Source organism: Panthera tigris, chromosome D4 (assembly GCF_018350195.1).
Source record: "Panthera tigris isolate Pti1 chromosome D4, P.tigris_Pti1_mat1.1, whole genome shotgun sequence".
NCBI classification, from domain to species: domain Eukaryota; kingdom Metazoa; phylum Chordata; class Mammalia; order Carnivora; family Felidae; genus Panthera; species Panthera tigris.
The window spans coordinates 3,950,091-3,967,312 of NC_056672.1; the positions used below are offsets into that span (position 1 = coordinate 3,950,091).

Genomic DNA, 17,222 nt, shown 5'->3' on the forward strand with positions numbered 1-17,222 from the left:
ATACATGCCTACACACCTCTCACGTGTACATGTGCACACCCCTTGCACACGCATGCATGCCACATACACACCTGCACACCGCTCACGTGTACACGTGCACACACCATGCACACACACACCACATACATGCCTATACGCCGCTCACATGTCCACGGGCACATGGGTGCCCACCATATACACGCCTGCACACCGCTCGTGTGTACACGCACACACACGGCACACTGAACCGCACCCCACGTGACCCCTTCGCCGCCAGCGTGGGGCAGTTGTCCCGCCTCGGGATGTGCCGGCAGCTGTTTTCGTCTCGGCCTCTCCTGGCCACCAGCCTCCCTCCCGGTCCCACTGACGGTCCCCTGCTCCGGCAGGCAGAGGTTCGGGGGCCTGGGTGGGCTGGCCTCACGCTCCCTTGGTGGCCCTGGGAGCGGGACGGCCACGAGAGCGGAAGGACGGACTGCCAAACGGCCCGGGGCCTGCTGCTCCGGAAGCAGTACGTGCCCAAGACGTGGCAACAGAGAACAAAACAGACAGCTGGTCCCCGGCACCAACCACAGTGGGGCCCGAAACTCGGATGAGGCTTGCCCGCCCTCCCGCGCCGACACCCGTGAGCGCGCAGACGCGGAGGCTAGTCGGCAGTTGCGGAACCCGTCGCTGCTTCGGGGGCAGCGGGTCCCCGAGTCACCGCCCTTCCTCAGGCGACGTGAGCCAGGTGGAGGTGAGGCCCCAGCCCTGCCCCCTCCTGCCACCCTGCGCGCCCCCAGAGAGGCCGGGGAAGCACCCCCATGGGGCTTCCTGCACCTGTGAGTCTGTGCTGTGCAACCAGCACTTTCCCTGATGGAACAGCTGGGACGCCCGGCTCAGCCCTCCCCGAGTAAGGGGCCCGGGGCCCGGGGCCCGGTGGCCCACTCAGACTTCGAGGACTTTGCCACAAAGACCTTTTCACACGTTCTGGCCGGCTCAGCATTTTCCCGACTCCTTTGACCACAGACCCACTGTTGTGCTCAGTGTCTGTTAGCAAGACGGGCCGGTGTTCTTCGCACACGCTGGGAGACTGCACAACGGAGGCATCGCACGGGGACCCTCAGCGCGTGTCCTTGAGCTCAGTTATCCGAGTTATTAGCTGAAGAACCAGCCCCGTCCTGATCTCTAATGTTGGTTGTTTACACACCATGTTGTCTCTCTCTCTCTCTCTCTCTCTCTCTCTCTCACACACACACACACACACACACAGCCCAGAACACACATAATCAATCACCCCTTCCCAGAAAAGAAAATCTTGATCACCTGGAGGGCCCAGGCCACGTAACGTGGTGTTTCATTACATAGAGCTCTTATTATTTTGGAGTTTTGCAAAACTCGCCCAGAGGGAAAAGCACACTTTTCCGGAGACACCACCACCCAATCCAGTAAGATCGCCCGGACTCCCAGCACACCCTGCGCCGAGCCCACCCGTCTGTGCTGGTCTCAAGTCCGTCTCACTGGCCGGGGGCTGCTGGTCATCGCCCCCTGGCGGGGCGTCAGCTGAGCAGGTGATGCTCTCTGCCCACATGCCACTCAGCCGGGAAGGTTCCAGGAGCTATTTTTTTAGCTAGGCGTTATTTTACCAAAGCCATGAGTCATAAGACATGATGCCTCTGCAGCCTTTGAGGTCTGGAGATGACTCAGTTTTCCACGACTATCGTTAAACGGTGGGACAGTGAGGGAAAAACACAAATTGTCCGTAAACGACTCTTCCTCGTTCACCACGATAAAGAGCCGGCCGGTGTCTGTATCAGAGGATATTGTGAATTTCCAGAGGCCGTTGAGGATGCCAGAATGTGCCGGAATCCAGTGCTGTAAACACTCCCTGCTTGGGACTAGCTGCTGGGAGTCCTTCCCCTCCTGACGTGGGGCCGAGGGGACGTGGAAGGGAGGCCACAGCCTCACCGCCAGTGGACAGGGAGGGGACCCAGGCTGAGCTCGGGCCCTTACCACGGGGCTGGGCCAGAGAGAAAGGGAGTTTCATGGAGCAGGCGAGTCGGGGAAGTGACTTTGCCGTCACATGGCGCCTGGAGGTCCACAGAGACCGTCCCGGGGGCTGAAGGCGCCCGGGGCGGCAGACTTCTGGACACCGGCTATGTTCCCACGCTTATCTAGCAGCGCACGGTCACCCGGGCAACTGTCACAACTTAGGGGCACCAGCCACCCCACGAGCACACCAGACCGCCTCGACCCTGTAGAAGGAAGAAACCAGATGCTTGCTTTCCATCTTCGTGCATAGGCGGTCATGCACGTGGCAGAGAGTCCAGACAGAAACGGGGGGAGCTAACACCCACGGGGGATCAGCGGGCCCGGATCCAGGCCGACTCCAGAGCCAGGCTGACCCCCCGGGATGGGCAGGATCACACCAGGGAGATTCCCCCCGAAGAAAAGCAGTGCCCAGTGAAAGCCTGGGGGGAACACGTAGCCATTTTAATTGACTTTATTTCTGCCACCAAAACACCTAGACCCGTGTTCACTCTGGGACTCTCTTCCCTTAAAAGCAAGTAAGATACCCCTCGCCCCATTCCGTAGCAGTCTGCCTCCAGGTCTTTCCTGGGCGCTCTTGTGCACAAGCGGTGGTCTCCCACGGCTGCTTTCTGATGTAGGGTGGGGGAGTCAGTCCATCTGGAGCCCCCACTTCTCTCTCTCTCTGTCTGCAAATACAGGGCCCAGAGTCGGCCAGTGGGGCCTGCGTCGTTTTACGACATCCCCCCAGGACCGTGTGGGTGCGACTGTGATAAACTGGTATCTTTTTGTTCCTGAGCTTCTTGGGCTCCTAATGCTCCTTTTAGCACGAAAATCACTTTCTGTTATGAACCCACTCGGTCACTGGTCCCAGGTATGCAGAAGGGGTCTCCCCTCCCACCCCCCAAGTGAGCCCCCGTCCCACACAACCCCCAACGTCTGGATCGTCCCTTTTCAGTCTGCGATGAAAGGCCTGCTTCTCCTGCCCCCACTCTGGCTCCCGGGACGCTGGCCAGGTGCCCAGCACAGAGGCCCGAGAACAGGGGCCTGTTCTCTGCAGACCTGCCGGCATTTTCTCCGTGGAATTGGACGTTTGCAACGACTATCAGTCCTCCCGCCCCTGAGAAACCAGACCAACCGGCAGAGCAGACTTCACGACAGATATGTTTTCCCTCACGTGGGCCCCTGGGGCCACAGTGGGTCTTAGAAGGAACACCCCGCACTGCTGGTGGACAGGGAGGGATGCCTCCCCGGCCTGGGCACACAGCGTAGGCCACTGGGTAGCTCTCGGAAGCGTCGCCGGGAGAGAAAGCAGGTAGACACCATATCCGTCCATGGCACTCGAGAGTGGCGTTGGACTGAGGGCTTCGTGGTAAGAACGCCGAATGAGGCGTGAACGCCCGAGCGTTGTCCACACGGGCAAATGTGCGAGCTGGCCTGGGACACTAGTTTGGGATGCAGGGCTCTGTCATAGATACTCCATCGGTACTTTTCACAGGTGGCAAATGCTTTCAGGCATACTTTCTAGTTTAAGTCTAAAAGCAACCAACTTCTGAGACAGCTGTCATCATTAATCTTTCATTTCACAAATGAAAGGCCATGACTCAGAAAAGAGGCTGACTCAGCTTTCTTGATCTAACACCCCTGTTCCTTAGGCCTGACTGCACCATAGAGTCTTTTTTTTTAGATGTATATTTATTTATTTTGACAGAGAGCACGAGTCGGGTGGGGGGTGGGCAGAGAGAGAGGGAGAGAGAGAATCCCAAGCAGACTCCGCAACGTCAGCGCAGAGCCCGACGGAGGGGCTCGATCCCACGAATCGTGAGATCACAACCTAGGCTGACATCAAGAGTCAGACGCTTAACCGATGGAGCCACCCAGGCACCTCTGCCCTGTAGAGTCTTCAATGGAGCCTTAAAACTGCAGGTGCCCTGCCTCTATTCCCAGACCTCAGCTCCACCGGTCTGGAAGGGGCCCAGGGCCACGGGCATTGACAGTGTCTCTGGGTGCACCGGGAGGTAGGTCCGTGACTCACCACCCTGTGTGACCCGGGAAACACGGAACCACTGGGGACCTGGGACCGGAAGATGAGGATCAGAGCCAGACCCGAGTTCCAGAAGGTTGGGTTCCTCTGTTCGAGGCCAAGTGGTGTCGACCCAGTGTTCTCAGGATGGCTCATGGGGTGGTCGCCAGCAGAATGCCGTAAGGGGCCCCAGCGTGTCCACAGTGGCTCAGTGATTGGCCCAGGATGACGCAGAGGAACATGTGGGATCCAGGCCTTGCTCGGGAGAAGAATCCAGGAGAGCCCGGCCTCGAACGCCACAACCAGAACCTGTGTCCCCAGCTGGCGTGGGGGGTGCCCAGCAGTGAACAGAGCCCGGGGTAGTTTGCGCCCGAAGCCATTCCCTTACACGGATACCAGGGACGTCCTGGAAACCTCGGATGACTGACTCCCTTGAGCGGGGAACTAAAGATCTTCGGAGGCTTTCCCACGGGCCAGGCCAGATTCAGCCCGCGGGTCTGCAGCTCACACACGCGATGTGCCCAGCCGGCTCCGAGAAAGCACACTTCATCAGGACCACCGTGGCCGCCTCCGGCCGAGGCGCGCGCGGAGCCAAAGCGGGGCCCGGCGTGTCGCGAGATGCAAAACGTGCGACGCCACCGGCAGACGGCCCTGACGGTGGGATGGCTACAGGTTTGGCTCAAGAAAACGGCGATTGTGGCAAATTCCATTCCGTCGACAAGGAAAAGCCACAGCAGCGCGCACCTCTGATTGCGTAAGCTTTGCTGTGCAGGCGCGTGGCCGCCAGGGGGACCCTCCTCCAGACGGGTGGTCTCCCCGCTCCCCCGCGACGCAGCTTCCATGGGCCGCGCCCGCTCTGTTCCTCCTGCACATCCGCATCCCCAGAGCTGGCACAAGGGGACGCTCCACCTTCTGTCTATCATCAGTCATCTGTCCATCATCTCTATCCATCTATCCATCGTCTATTATCTGTCTCATGTATCACCAATCATCTATTCATCTAGCCATCTATCATCTATTATCTATATATCTATCATCTCTTTATTATTATCCATGTATCTATCATCTACCTATGTGTCTATCTATCTATCATCTCCCGCCACCTTCCCATCTCAAGCCGGATGCTCAGTAAAGTGGGTGGCGGTCCAGCTGGAGGGAGCTGAAGAATGCTCTGGAGACACAGGAGGCCAGGTAGACGCATCCCCGGGGCTGTCCACACCCCCAGCACAACTTTCCTTCCCAGAATCTTAGCAGTCCCCGCCGGGGAACGCGGAGGGAAGGAGACAGCTGTCTTGAGGGACCGCAGATACGGTCTCTTCCTTTGGGACGTTTTATGTAAACAACGTGACTGTGTTGTTAGATCCTCTTCTAGGATCTTGGGGGAGCCCATTCGAACCCTGGGCACTGAGGACTATACTTGCTAGCTTTCTGGTGAATCGTCTCTGCCAACGGCCAATAGGATAGCAAGAACCTGAGTAGGGAGAGAGAGAGGGGCCAGGAGGAGCCAGGAGGGGGAAGGCGGAGGAGAAGGGTGGACTTGGGCGGAGGTCGTGTGGGCAGAGGCAAACGGGAAGTGCCCAAAAAGAGGAGCTTCGTGGCCTAAGCTGGGCCTCCTGCGAGAGGCCGGGGTGGTCCCGATGGACACAGGGTTGTGCCTGTCTGGCCATTGCCACCCTGCTGGGCCCTGCTGGGCCCTGCCGGCCCCAGAGCCCCTGCGGGGACACTGCTGGGCACCTTCCTTCTGTCCAGTCCCGACACACACGCTCCCTCGGTGACGGACACCCGCTCCTAGACTCCCCCTCTGGGTCAGCGTCCCGGAAAACCACCTGCCTGGAGGTCCTTTCCAAAGAACCCGGTGCACAGGGAGCCTTCACTCAGGTGTGTCCCACGTCGTGGTGAATGTGCACAGCAGCAGGGCAGAAGCCACTTGCATTTGGATCCTGAGAGCTGTTGCCCGGTTGTACCCAGGACACCACCATTGGCCACTGAGGGGGTCTGATCTGTCCCCTCCTGCTCTTTCCCACGCTTGGGGGCTTCCAGAAGCCTGAGCAAACAGAAGAAAGGACACTGTCCCTACAGAGCCCCCGAGTCTGGAAGGGTAGGGTCAGGGTCAGGGTCAAGTGGGGGGGGGGGCAGCACCCCACCCACACCACAAAGGATGCCGCCCACCCCTGTGTCCCAGTGCCCCGCTCAGGGCCGGCTCAGGCACAGTGCTGTGTGATGGGACATTTGCCGGCCCAGGACCCCCCCCCCCCCCAGCAAGTATAGTCCCCCTCTGCCACTCTGTCCCACCCAAGTCTTCCTGGATTACCCACGTGTGCCTCGGGGCTGGCACAGGCCGGGGTTGCCGGCCACCGCACATGCCCCCCCCCGGGGGTGTGCGGGGCCCTGGCAGGTCACAGCACGGGCAGCACGTGCTTGTATGTTCTGCTCCTCTGCGCCCTTCACCCCTCCACGGTGGCCTCTCGGCTCAGAAATGCTCGTCTTTGACGAATATTCGAACTCAGAAAATCTCCGATTCAGTGTGTGTGTAAACAGATCACTTTTACCAGGAGTTGCTGCTCGAAGAGTCTGGCGGGGCACGTCGGTCCTGCCCCCCAGGACGCCCCAGGCCCCGTGCTTCCAGGACTGAGTACTGCGGGCCCTCTAAGGCGCTGACCTTCTGGCGTCTGGGTTTAACAACCTAGGCAACCCTCTCACAGTCTGCGGCCCTCCCTCGGGGACCCGGGGACAGCAGGTGCCGCGGAGAGTGGAGGCCGGTGCCAGAGTGACCCGGACAAGGAGGGGGCTCTGCTAGAACCCAGGGTGCTTCCCCTGCTTCTCCAGGTCTGCCCCACACCACAGGCTTTTAGCAGCAGGACCAGCTGTCCACGTGGAGACACGGAGCCACCGGGCAGAGGGGAGGCCCGCGTGGGAGCCAGGCCCTGGGTGCGAACGTGCCCAGGCGGTGATGCCTGACCTTGGTGTGCTTACGTGGGGGTGGTCGGCACAGGCCGTCAAGGTGGGAGCGGACAGGAGAAGGCCCTGGAAGGTGTTTCCTGAGGTCCCCGCCCACCTGGAAGAAGGAACAATGGCAGGTCAGACAGTCAGCTCCTCCCACGGCCATGTCCCCACACGCCGCGGCTCCCTGGCTGTCGTCGCTGCCTCTCCGCAGGGTCTGTCGAGCCAGGTCTGTGGAGCAATCGTGTCCCACGCGGGTGGCATGTTCTGGCTTTGCTCTCTGGCCCCGCAAGGCCCCCGAAACCCGAGGTCATTAGTTCTAACCCCAACATGCAGGCCCCTGCTATCAGCCAGCCCCTCCCAGGGGATATGGCCCAAAGGCGCTGGAGGTCAAAGGCCAGTGTGACCCTACCCTGGGAGGGCTGACAGGTAGGTTCGTATGTGGGGATTTTCCGTCCTGGGATTCAGTCCTCCGTGTGTGGGAGAGAGAGAGAGAGGCAGAGACAGAGACAGAGACAGAGAGGCAGAGAACTACAGAAGAGAGAAGAAAAAACCAGCAGGAAGTTTCCTGGAGCCCAGAGAGGGTCCAGAAGCATCTCTGCAGGAGTGTCGCAGGTGGTGCTTGGCTAGAGTGAGGGCGAGTCCCACCCCAGAGGGAGGGCCGGACGTGGAAACAGGAGCCCACGGCCTGCCCGTGGCTTGTGGAGCGGGTTCCCACGCCCCCCCCCCCCAGGGGGCTCATTTCTTGGGGGAGCCCTTTCAGACCTGGCCTGACCACGGGCTCGCTGTGTCCCTCCCCGGGCGCCCACCAGGGGGCAGTCTGCGCCCAGGCAGGAGCTCACCAGCCCCAGCCACGCATCTAGGTTCTGCCTGTTTTCACAGGCGCATGAGAGCCGCCAACTGGGTTCGCTACTGGAAATCACATCTCGACAGGTGTAAAAAGATGTAGTCGGTGATTTATTTTCAAAGGAAGTGGCTGGCAGCTGGCGACTCTATTCGGGGAAGCGATTTCTAATCCGCGCCATGAGGTGCTGGCCGGTCAAGGGAATGGGAAAGGTTTCTTTATGTCCTCTTGTTACAGATCTGCCTGGCACGCGTTCGTTCCCACCAGCCTGACCTTGAAGCGTGCTCACTTGTCGTGGGGAGCCGCGTGTTTGAGCTGGAAGGGCCCCTCAGGAATCATACTACAAGGCCCGCTCCTGCCTTCTCTGGATTCCCGGACAAGAAGCGAAGTCAAGGTTGATTCAGCCCGGACAGACCCAGGGAAACACGCGAGAAAGGTCAAGGTTGCTGAAATCTATGGTTTTTTTCCCTCCAGCTAACTGACAAGTTACGGACGCACCGATCGGAGGGAGGCACACAGACCCTAAATGTGTTTTGTCTGCACCTCTGCCTGCTGCCGGGCACACCGCCGTGGTGTGTTCCAAGCCACCCACTCAAGAGCCGAGTTCCAACCCTCATGCTTCCCAGCAAAGTCCCCGTCCACGCACAGGGAGGTTCGGTGCAGGACTTTAGCTCGTGTCCTGGATAGTGCCTCCCGCCTCAGCATAGTTTCTGCAGCATGAGGGATAGCAGTTAGAGCTCCTGTGTCCAGCCAAGGCAGGTGGAGAGGAAGGGCAGGCCTGTTCTTTTAATGTTTATTATTTATTTTTGAGAGAGAGAGAGCACAAGTAGGGGAGGGGCAGAGAGAGAGAGAGAGGAAGGCACAAAATCCGAAGCAGCCTCCAGGCTCTGAGCCATCAGCACACAGCCCGACGCAAGGTTCGAACCCACGAACAGTGAGATCGTGACGTGAGCCGAAGTCGGACGCTGAACCGACTGAGCCCCCCAGGCGCCCCAGGAAGGGCAGACTTTTAAGGCAGACCTGGTTCACCTGCTCCCACAAGGGCAGAACAGCCTTCCTGGAGTGGGTGATCAATGCACATTAGTTTCTCTTTCTAAGTGACCAGACTTGGAGACTTCATTGTGCACGTCGAGCCTCTGGTCCAAGAACAAGTCCCCACCCACGAGACATGAGCAAAACTCGCTCCACCAGAGCGAGTCGTCCTTTGCATCCTCCTTCACCACGTGGGTGGTTCCAGGCATTTGAAAGTTAGAATCGAAGACCACCATGTGGCTTTCCGTTTTGCACACAGACATTGACCCTTCAGAGTCGGTGTGTTAGGCTCTGTGTTAGAGTTAGCAAGGCTTGTGTTAGAAAGGCATGCTTTCCCCTTACGAGGTCACTTTTCCTTTCCTCCTGACCGTGGGTCGAGGGGCACTCCCTACACTTGGGTTTCTCCAGGAGTCCAACCGAGAGCTGTGAGCAGGCGGGTGAGGGACTCACCTCTGCCAGCGGTGGTTTCCCGCTCCGCCGCCATTGACCGGGCAGGGGGGATCAGCTCTGTGTGCCTTAGCAGCGGGACACTCCCATCCTGTCCCCCAGCTGTCACCCGCACCTGCCAGAACATCCCTGCCTCGGCCACTTGCTCACGACGGTATTTCCGGACCGGTTCTGCTCAGCGGACAAGCCAATGTCCCGTGGCTGCGTACTCACGGAGACCTCTGTAGATCATAGTCCCCTACTGAAGATCCAGAAAGCATACTCAAATTGCACAGAATTCCTGCAGTGTAGAAACCCGTTCACGGTCCCGTCACCCCACGTGTCCCTGGGGTCTTAGGCGTGGAGCCATCCCGCATGCCCGCCCAGTGAAGACGCCCCATCTGCCCGCCCTGGCCCCCTCCCTGGCTGTGCTCCCCCAGCCCGAGAAGCCAGCCCACCAGAGCCTCCCCGCCTTCCACTGCTGCTGTCCAGTCCTTGACATTCCCTCGGCTCCGCAGGTCCTGGACGGTGATGTGCCATCTAAGCTGAGGTGCATGTGTGGTGGACGTCAGGCTGTACATCTTACGAGGGTGGGAGTCGTGTTCTGTCCCCTCCCTGGACACATGCAGGAAGCAGGTGCCGCATGAGCACCGTGCGCGGGCACCTAGCAGCCAGCCAGCTCTCCCCTGCCCGCTGGGTGCCCCGACTCCGTGACTGGGTGCCCCTCCTTCTGGATGGCGAGGCCGGCTTTGCTCCTCAGCGTCTGCGCGAGGGCATCCAGGGGAGAAGCCGACAGCAGCGTCCGGACTCCCTGGGTCCTTCACCAACTCCTCATGTTGGCCAAAGCAAGTTGCGTACTTCTGTAGTTGACGAGCCGGAGGAGAAGTTCCCATTGCTGTGTGTGTCTGCCTGTCTGTGTGTGTTTGTGTCTGTCTGTGCCTGTGTATCTACAGATGTATGTCTGAATACGTGTGTGTGCATAGGTGCTGTCCCCCCCGCGTGCGAATCCGGGGCACCCAGAGCTGTCCTGGCCCTCCTCTGACACGGGAAACCTGGTGTCCCAGGGCAGCCCCAGTGTCCTCCAGTCCCGGCTGTGTCCGTCACAGCCCCGCCACCCTGTACCCCTCCATCCTCCCGGTTCCTGCTGAGCCGTGGCATCCAGGCACTGGAGCAGTGAGATGCTATGTCCCAGCGTGTCCCCAGGCTGGGCACACGACCAGCAGCCCTACCGGATGGACGGTCCTGCACGCACGTCCAAGGAGCGTGGCCTGGCTCCAGAGCCGGCCCTGCCCCGCCGGTTCTGTAAGGAGACGCCCCGGGGGCGGGGGGAGGATTTCACAACCAGCCGCCCACACCCAAGCCCTGCAGGCCCCCCGCACCCACACCCAAAGTGCTCAGCGCTCCTGACCACGGTCAGTGACAGGATGCTTACCCCGCTCGGCCAACACGTCCATTTCTTGTAAACGGACTCTTGTTTCTCTCTCTGGAAACCTCAGCAAGCCCTCTTTACCTTTGAAATTCCAAAGCAAGGATGTTAAAATGCCTGCTGCTAGGAATTTGCCAGGCGTTCCTCGCCTACAGGACCCCGTGCGACGTGAAACGTGTGACCCTTGTTAGACAGCCGGGCGACAGCGTGCTCAACGCTTCCAAAGTCGAACACGTGCCTTCACAGTCCTTCCTGACCTGTCGTGGCGTGCTTGTGATTTAATGCCATTCCTGGCAAAGAAAAACTAAAATTTTAGATTACTGGCGTGAGTTTTCGCATTCACCTCTATGGCTGCGAGGCCAGCCCTGCAGAGAACGGAGAACATTCTCACAATGCTTTTCTCTTCCCTAATTGGCTATATCCCCCGAGACTCTTTCTCGTCTCCAGGAATCTCGGCAAATAGGAGCCGAGATAGGAGCTCTCCCCCGGGGGGGCCACTTTTGTCTTCGATTTTCGTTTCTTTGTCCTTGTGAGCGCATGATCCGTTCGCGAATTCGCTCTCTTGTCGCGTCTGTTTTCGTATGGAGCCTCTCGACTGCTAATGGTTGTTTGACAAAGTTCAAAGTCCTCTGGTTATTTTTCTATTTTCTACTATTAAAGCCTTTCCTGCTTTATGGATCGTTTATATCCTCCAACCCCCTTGAGAACATTCGTGATAACCAACCTGAAGACTTGACTCTGCCGTACGGGCTTTTCCACGGGGTTGAATTCGATCACCACTTATTCAAAGCGTTTGGCTCCGATGTTTGACTGCTATGGACGCTCCCCTCACCTGTCTGTTTGGGACCCCCTGATTGGCATGTTCCCCCGTTTTCTCAGTTGTAAAAGAAAGACCTCCCAGAGGTCAGTGGTTCTCAACTCTCTTTAGCTTTGGTAAATGTTGCCAGGTGCAAACACGTTTGTTGAAACGCAGCGTGTGAATATGGGGGGCGGCAACAATCAGAGCAGGTGTCAACCCTGGTGCAAAGCACCCCCCCGGCGACCTCACTTCTAGGGGGGTCTTGCCCCGTGGCTCCTGGGCCAGGTGACCTGGTCCCCATACAGCTGATGGACCAGATGATCCAGACGGTCAATTCAACCTCCAAAACTGCAATGACTGCTCGTGGGGAATCCCCGGATTTGAATGTCTGTGAAATCCCACGGTTCTCGGAGGGGACTCACACACCACCACACTCTGGATGGGAACGGAACTCCCGTCCGCGGCTTCCAATGAAGTCTCGGCAAAGGAAGCCATACAAAGCAGTGGTGATTCATATCACTAGGGAACACGTAAAACATTTATTTTCCTTAAGTGGACCTCCTGATTTCAAAGGAATCGTTTCCAGAAAAGACCGGGCTAAGCTCCAATCTTGGCCTCTGTGTATAATATCAACATAGATGCTATAAATTAGTCAATTCTTGGCATTTCATCATAAGAAGGACAAAACGGCCTTCTCTGCTTAGACCTGTGGCTGCTTTTTCTCAGCCACCGTGCAGAGAGAGCGCCAGGTGGGGAGGGCTTTGCGAGCCTGCGATCCCATTTCTGACCTACAAATAAGTCAGAGCACCCACGTAGAAATACCTGCTGTTCTTAAAATAGGTCTGGGTGTCTCAGTGGTCTTTTTCTTTCCTTAAGGGCACTTGAGATTCGGCACAGGAATGAGGAAGTGAGAGTTTTGAATTGGTTTGTCCTCTTTTATCGGGGGAGGATGGTTCTTTTTTTTAGGGTTTCTGAGAGGGAGATTCAGAGGATCACTTTTGCCTGAACTAAACCACTGCTGCTACCACTATAACTACCCCTTACCACGGATAATAATAGCAAATCCGGGAATATAACCCCCAAAACGTTTGCGGCTGGAAGCCTGTTTCCCGGGCTCTGGGAGGCTCGCAGCTGTCTTTCCCTCCGGGGTCTCTCCTCCTAGAGCCGTGGGACCAGGGCCGCCCCTCACACCTCTGCCTCCTTACACGCTGTTCCCTTTGTCTTGTTGCATACATTCTAATTATTTTAAATGTTTAGTTGTTTGAGAGAGAGAGAGAGAGAGAGAGAGAGAGAGAGAGAGAGAGAAAGAGTGGGAGCAGGGGAGAGGCAGAGAGAGAGGGAGACACAGAATCCCAAGCGGGCTCCAGGCTCCGAGCTGTCGGCTCGGAGCTGTCGGGCACAGCCCGATGCGGGGCTTGAATCCATGACCCATGAGATCATGACCTGAGCCCCCCAGGCGCCCCCGTTACATACATTCTAGGAGAACCCTGGATTTTCCACTTCAAGCGACAAGATGAGCTTGGGAGTGGTTGTTGTTCTGGACAATCCTGTCCGGACAGGATCCTTCCGACAGAGTCATACTGTTGGAAACAACAACAACAGAGATATTCTTTTTCTCTCCCCCTTGGTTGGTGACCTCAAAGCCATGAACCCACGTTGGGGGCACTCAGGGATACCACCTCAGTCTGCGCCGGCCGTCCCCGCCTGTCCCCAAGCTTGTCACTTGCACGTGCAGAAAGGATACACAGCCCAGAGCATGACTGGGCGGAGGAAGGTGGCATCTGATGAAGGCCTCTCCCTGCTACAGACCCCCCGGGGCGGGGGGCGGGGGGGGGGTCTTCTGATCTGCTCACCCGACAGAGCCCACCCTCACTCCTCTTATTCTTGACTCTAAGACTCAACGCGCACCAATGTAGCACGGTTCCTAAGTGCGGGGCTGGTTGGGTCTCACCACGTGCTCGTCCCATGTCTTCGGCCCCCGGACGAGAGCAGACACCAGCAGCAGACATAGAAGGCCGCCCCCACCTGGCTACGTGACCGCACCTGCGTCACCCCGACCCCAACTCCTAACAGTGCTCAGTTTCCCTCGACTGTGCATGAGTGGAGTCACCCGGCTTGTACTTGCTGCCTAGCTGCTCGGGCTCAGGTTCGTGTGCAAGGTTTCCATCTATGTTGTCAGGCACTTGGAGCTCACCCCGTCCTGGCCGCACCCAGTGTTTACCCTGCGGGGGGCACCGTACCGCGATATATCTGTGCATTCCTCTGTGGATGGTGCCTGTGTCGGACTCCTGCTCACCGGGGCGAGGGGCTGGGGCTTTCACGGGCATTTTCCCCGTGAAACAGCTAATGTTGTCGAAAGAACGCAAGCAACCACCCAAACCCAGCCCCCATGAGCGACCAGTTCAATCAGTGCACGAGGGGAATAAAACCCCAAAAGCTAGTAGATCCCAGGAGGCTTTCACCGGAGCAAATTCAAAAGACTGAGTGTCTGTATTCTTTGGTTGGTGCAAACATAACCTCCTAGTACCACTTCTGTTGAATGCATATTAATATGCATGAATGCATCATTAATATGCATTCAGTAGATAATGCACACCGTATTAACTGGTACTTGCAGGCTCCAGGACGTTTTTCTCCACCAGGGGAGCATTCATTCATTTTGTAAGTGAATCTGCTTAAGGAGGGAGGCGGTTTATGTTCCCAGGTTCACCCGACCTCCAGCTGGAAATTTGGGGACCGTGAAGATGTGATTCACTTCCCGCCCCAAAGGCCAGGCAGTCTCAGGTTCACTGCCAGGGCCTCCCTGTCCCAGGAGTGCGCCCCATGCTCATGCAGGAACCCGGTTGTCCTTTGGGAGCACGCACTCACCGCCCCCCTCCCCTGCAGCCAACAGCAACGTCCCAGGACTCCCTGAGGGGGTGCCTCGTGCAGAGCACGTGGTGCAGGGCTGGCCGGCTCCCTAGCGGTCCTCTGGTCCCTGCGCGTCTAGTCCAGCCACCGCGTTCCTGTCTCTGCGACACTGTTTCTTTTTCTCTGTGGACCCCAAGCCAGAGTTTGAGATGATTGACAGAGAGTAGTGTTTTCAGATTTTAAAATAAAGCGTTTTGATTATTTTTCTGATTTCCAAGCCAACAGTGACAGCTGAGGAAAGGGGGTGGCGTTGCAGAAGGATCGAAAAGCCCCTTTCCTTCTACACCTAATGAACTGAAAGCCTCTGAGTGAGAGCAGCAGGGTGCCAGCCTCCTAAAAACCAAGGGAGGGTCGAACCATCCACCCGATAAGAACAGGAGACTCTGAGGAAGGCACGCTCTGATCGTTAAAAGCACGATCAGGAGAGAAAGTAATGGGGCGACAGTCTAAACACGGGGGTGGGGGGCGGTGCAGAAATCCTTTCCAAAGTGCTGTCAGTTCCAATGAGCAGAGATGGGAAAACCTGTCCAGAGTGTACAAGGCGACCGACTGCTCCCGACCGCTCCGGGGAGGCAAGCTTATCACTCCGATTTAACTTTCCCTAACTGTGTATAGGATTTGCCCTTAATAGAAACACAAAGTACGTAATGGGACAGAGGGGGGCAGGGGGCTGGCTGCACGTTGGACAGCCCTCCCCGTCCCTTGTGGCAGCAGCATCCCCAGCCCCAGCCTCCCGCGGGAAGACCACCTTCCGGTACGAACAGATGTGCCTTCCTTTCCCGCTTCCTCCTGTCCCTTCCCCTCGTGTCAGGCAGGCTCTCTAGGAAGATGGTTATTGCAGAAGGAATTGAGCAGAGAAGAAAGAGCCACATGCGAATTCTGACTTCCGACCGAGAAGCCCGCTTTTGGACGATAGTATCCGCGGTCAAAGCTCTCATCCGTAAGAGAAGAGCCTGTCAACATAAGAAATAATCACCGAAGAGAGTTTGCCCCTCGAAGACGAACGACGGGGGCCATACCACCGTCCGTGTGTCATAGACCAGAAAGATAGCAGGGGAAGAACTCGACCTGTCCAAGGAGGAGGACCATGGGGTTGTGGTGGCTGGTGGCCCTGTGGGACAGGAAGGGACCAGTCTGTGGCCGGACCGTCAGTCCTGTGGGGGCCGGCCCCTGCCTGCCAGCCTCCATTTCCCTCCGGGGAGCCTGGAGCACGTTTTCCGGGATGAGGAGTGACCTTCACACCCTTCTGGCTGCCAAGCAGCAGGCACACCTCCTCGCCCTCATAGGGCTTGTCCCCCGAGAGAGACCCTCAGGCGTGCCCAGAGACCATCCTAAGCTTTTCTCAGCAGCCCCATGGAGTTGAGAATGCTTCTGAGTGCCCCCCCCCCACCAAGAACAATGAGAGAGACCCCAGGCACCCCAAGATGAAGCTATGGAAGGAAAGACAAATCCTGGTGACGGTTCATTTTGTGTCAACTTGACCACCCACAGGGCACCCAGATTAAATGTGATTCCAGGTGTCTCCTTGAGGGTGTTTCAGGAGATTAGCATTTAAATTAGTGGGCTCAGTAAAGCAGATTGTCCTCCCCAGTGGGGGTGGGCCGCATCTAATCAGTTGAATGCCTGAAAAAGAACCAAGAAAAGAAGAGAAGAGAAAAGACAAGACAAGAAAAGACAAAGGAAGGGAGAATTTGCTCTGTGCCTGGCTGTCCTGGAGTTGGGACACTGGTCTTCTCCTGCCTCAGACTGGGACCTGCACCGTGGATGCTCCCGGCTATCAGGGAGACACGAGGAGGACTGAGGGAGGAGGGACACAGGGAGGACCGAGGGAGGAGGGGACCCACATCGCCACCGGAGGAGAGACAGCTCTGGAGGGACTCGGGAGACAGTTATACCATCGCCGTGAACCGACTCGCATCATCCCCTCTGCCCAGGGTGTATCGGCCGATAACAAGGGCCGGGAAGTAAGCCCTCCCGGAGCCGGGAAGACTGAGCCGTGGGAATATTGGGTACACCGCACTGATTGCCACCGGGGCCACGATGGGAGCCCACGTGTGCCTTCGGGGATCAAGACACAGGCCCGAGGGCTGGACCTGCACAAGGTGAGGGTGGAGGAGGTGGGTGGTATCATAACAGAGCCCCCCGAAGAGACCCTGATTTGTGCAGGGCAGTATAGCGGGGAGCGCTCGCAGGGTGGCACCCCGCGGGCATCAGGCGGTTCCCGAGGCGGCTCAGCTGGGCGCCTGCAGCCGCGTGGGGGGTCCACGTGGAGCCCACCGTGCAGCACAGGAGGCAAGAGTCGGGCCCCCGCCAGGCCAGGCTGAAAACCACCGTCTGCAACAGTCATGAAATGAAATGTAGGTCACATACGAACCGAAGTCCGAACACGCCAGACAAAACGCTGCACCCGACACGTCCGACGCGCGGCACTGTTTGGGGTGCCAGACCCAAGTGCAGGCGGGAGCTGGTCACGCTGAGGGACTCGCTCCTGCCCCGCCTCTCCCGTCACTCTGCATCCTGGGGCGCTTCCCACCTGCCGTGGCCACCCGGAGACCAGAGCGCGTGAGCGCTGGGGACGCCGGCTGGGCCTGCGGGGAGCCTGAAGCGCCGGGACCGTTGAGAACATGCCCTTGAAGTTTCTCGGAACTGGCACGGAGCCTGTGAACGCGTGGGGGACGGCCGTGCGCCCATCTGCAGCTTACGTACTCGTCATCGGCGGTCTGGGGACGCCGTTGGCTGGGATTCGCACCCGGAAGACTTTAGGGACAAGAGTGTGTCGTCACCGGCACTGTGTAGAACTCCTAGTGCAAGCGGCATGTACGAGTGTGGGCTGTGGGCG

General features: G+C 58.2%; 1 long non-coding RNA gene across 1 annotated transcript; it reads right to left on the reverse strand.

Moving 5' to 3' along the window:
- Positions 1-5,509: 5,509 nt before the first annotated feature.
- On the reverse strand, positions 5,510-10,367 carry LOC122233132. Its single transcript, XR_006210605.1, has 4 exons — positions 9,707-10,367; positions 9,273-9,510; positions 6,966-7,061; positions 5,510-6,050 (listed from the first exon to the last, which is right to left on the reverse strand). It is a non-coding gene; the product is annotated as an uncharacterized LOC122233132 (long non-coding RNA).
- Between the last annotated feature and the right edge of the window lie 6,855 nt (positions 10,368-17,222).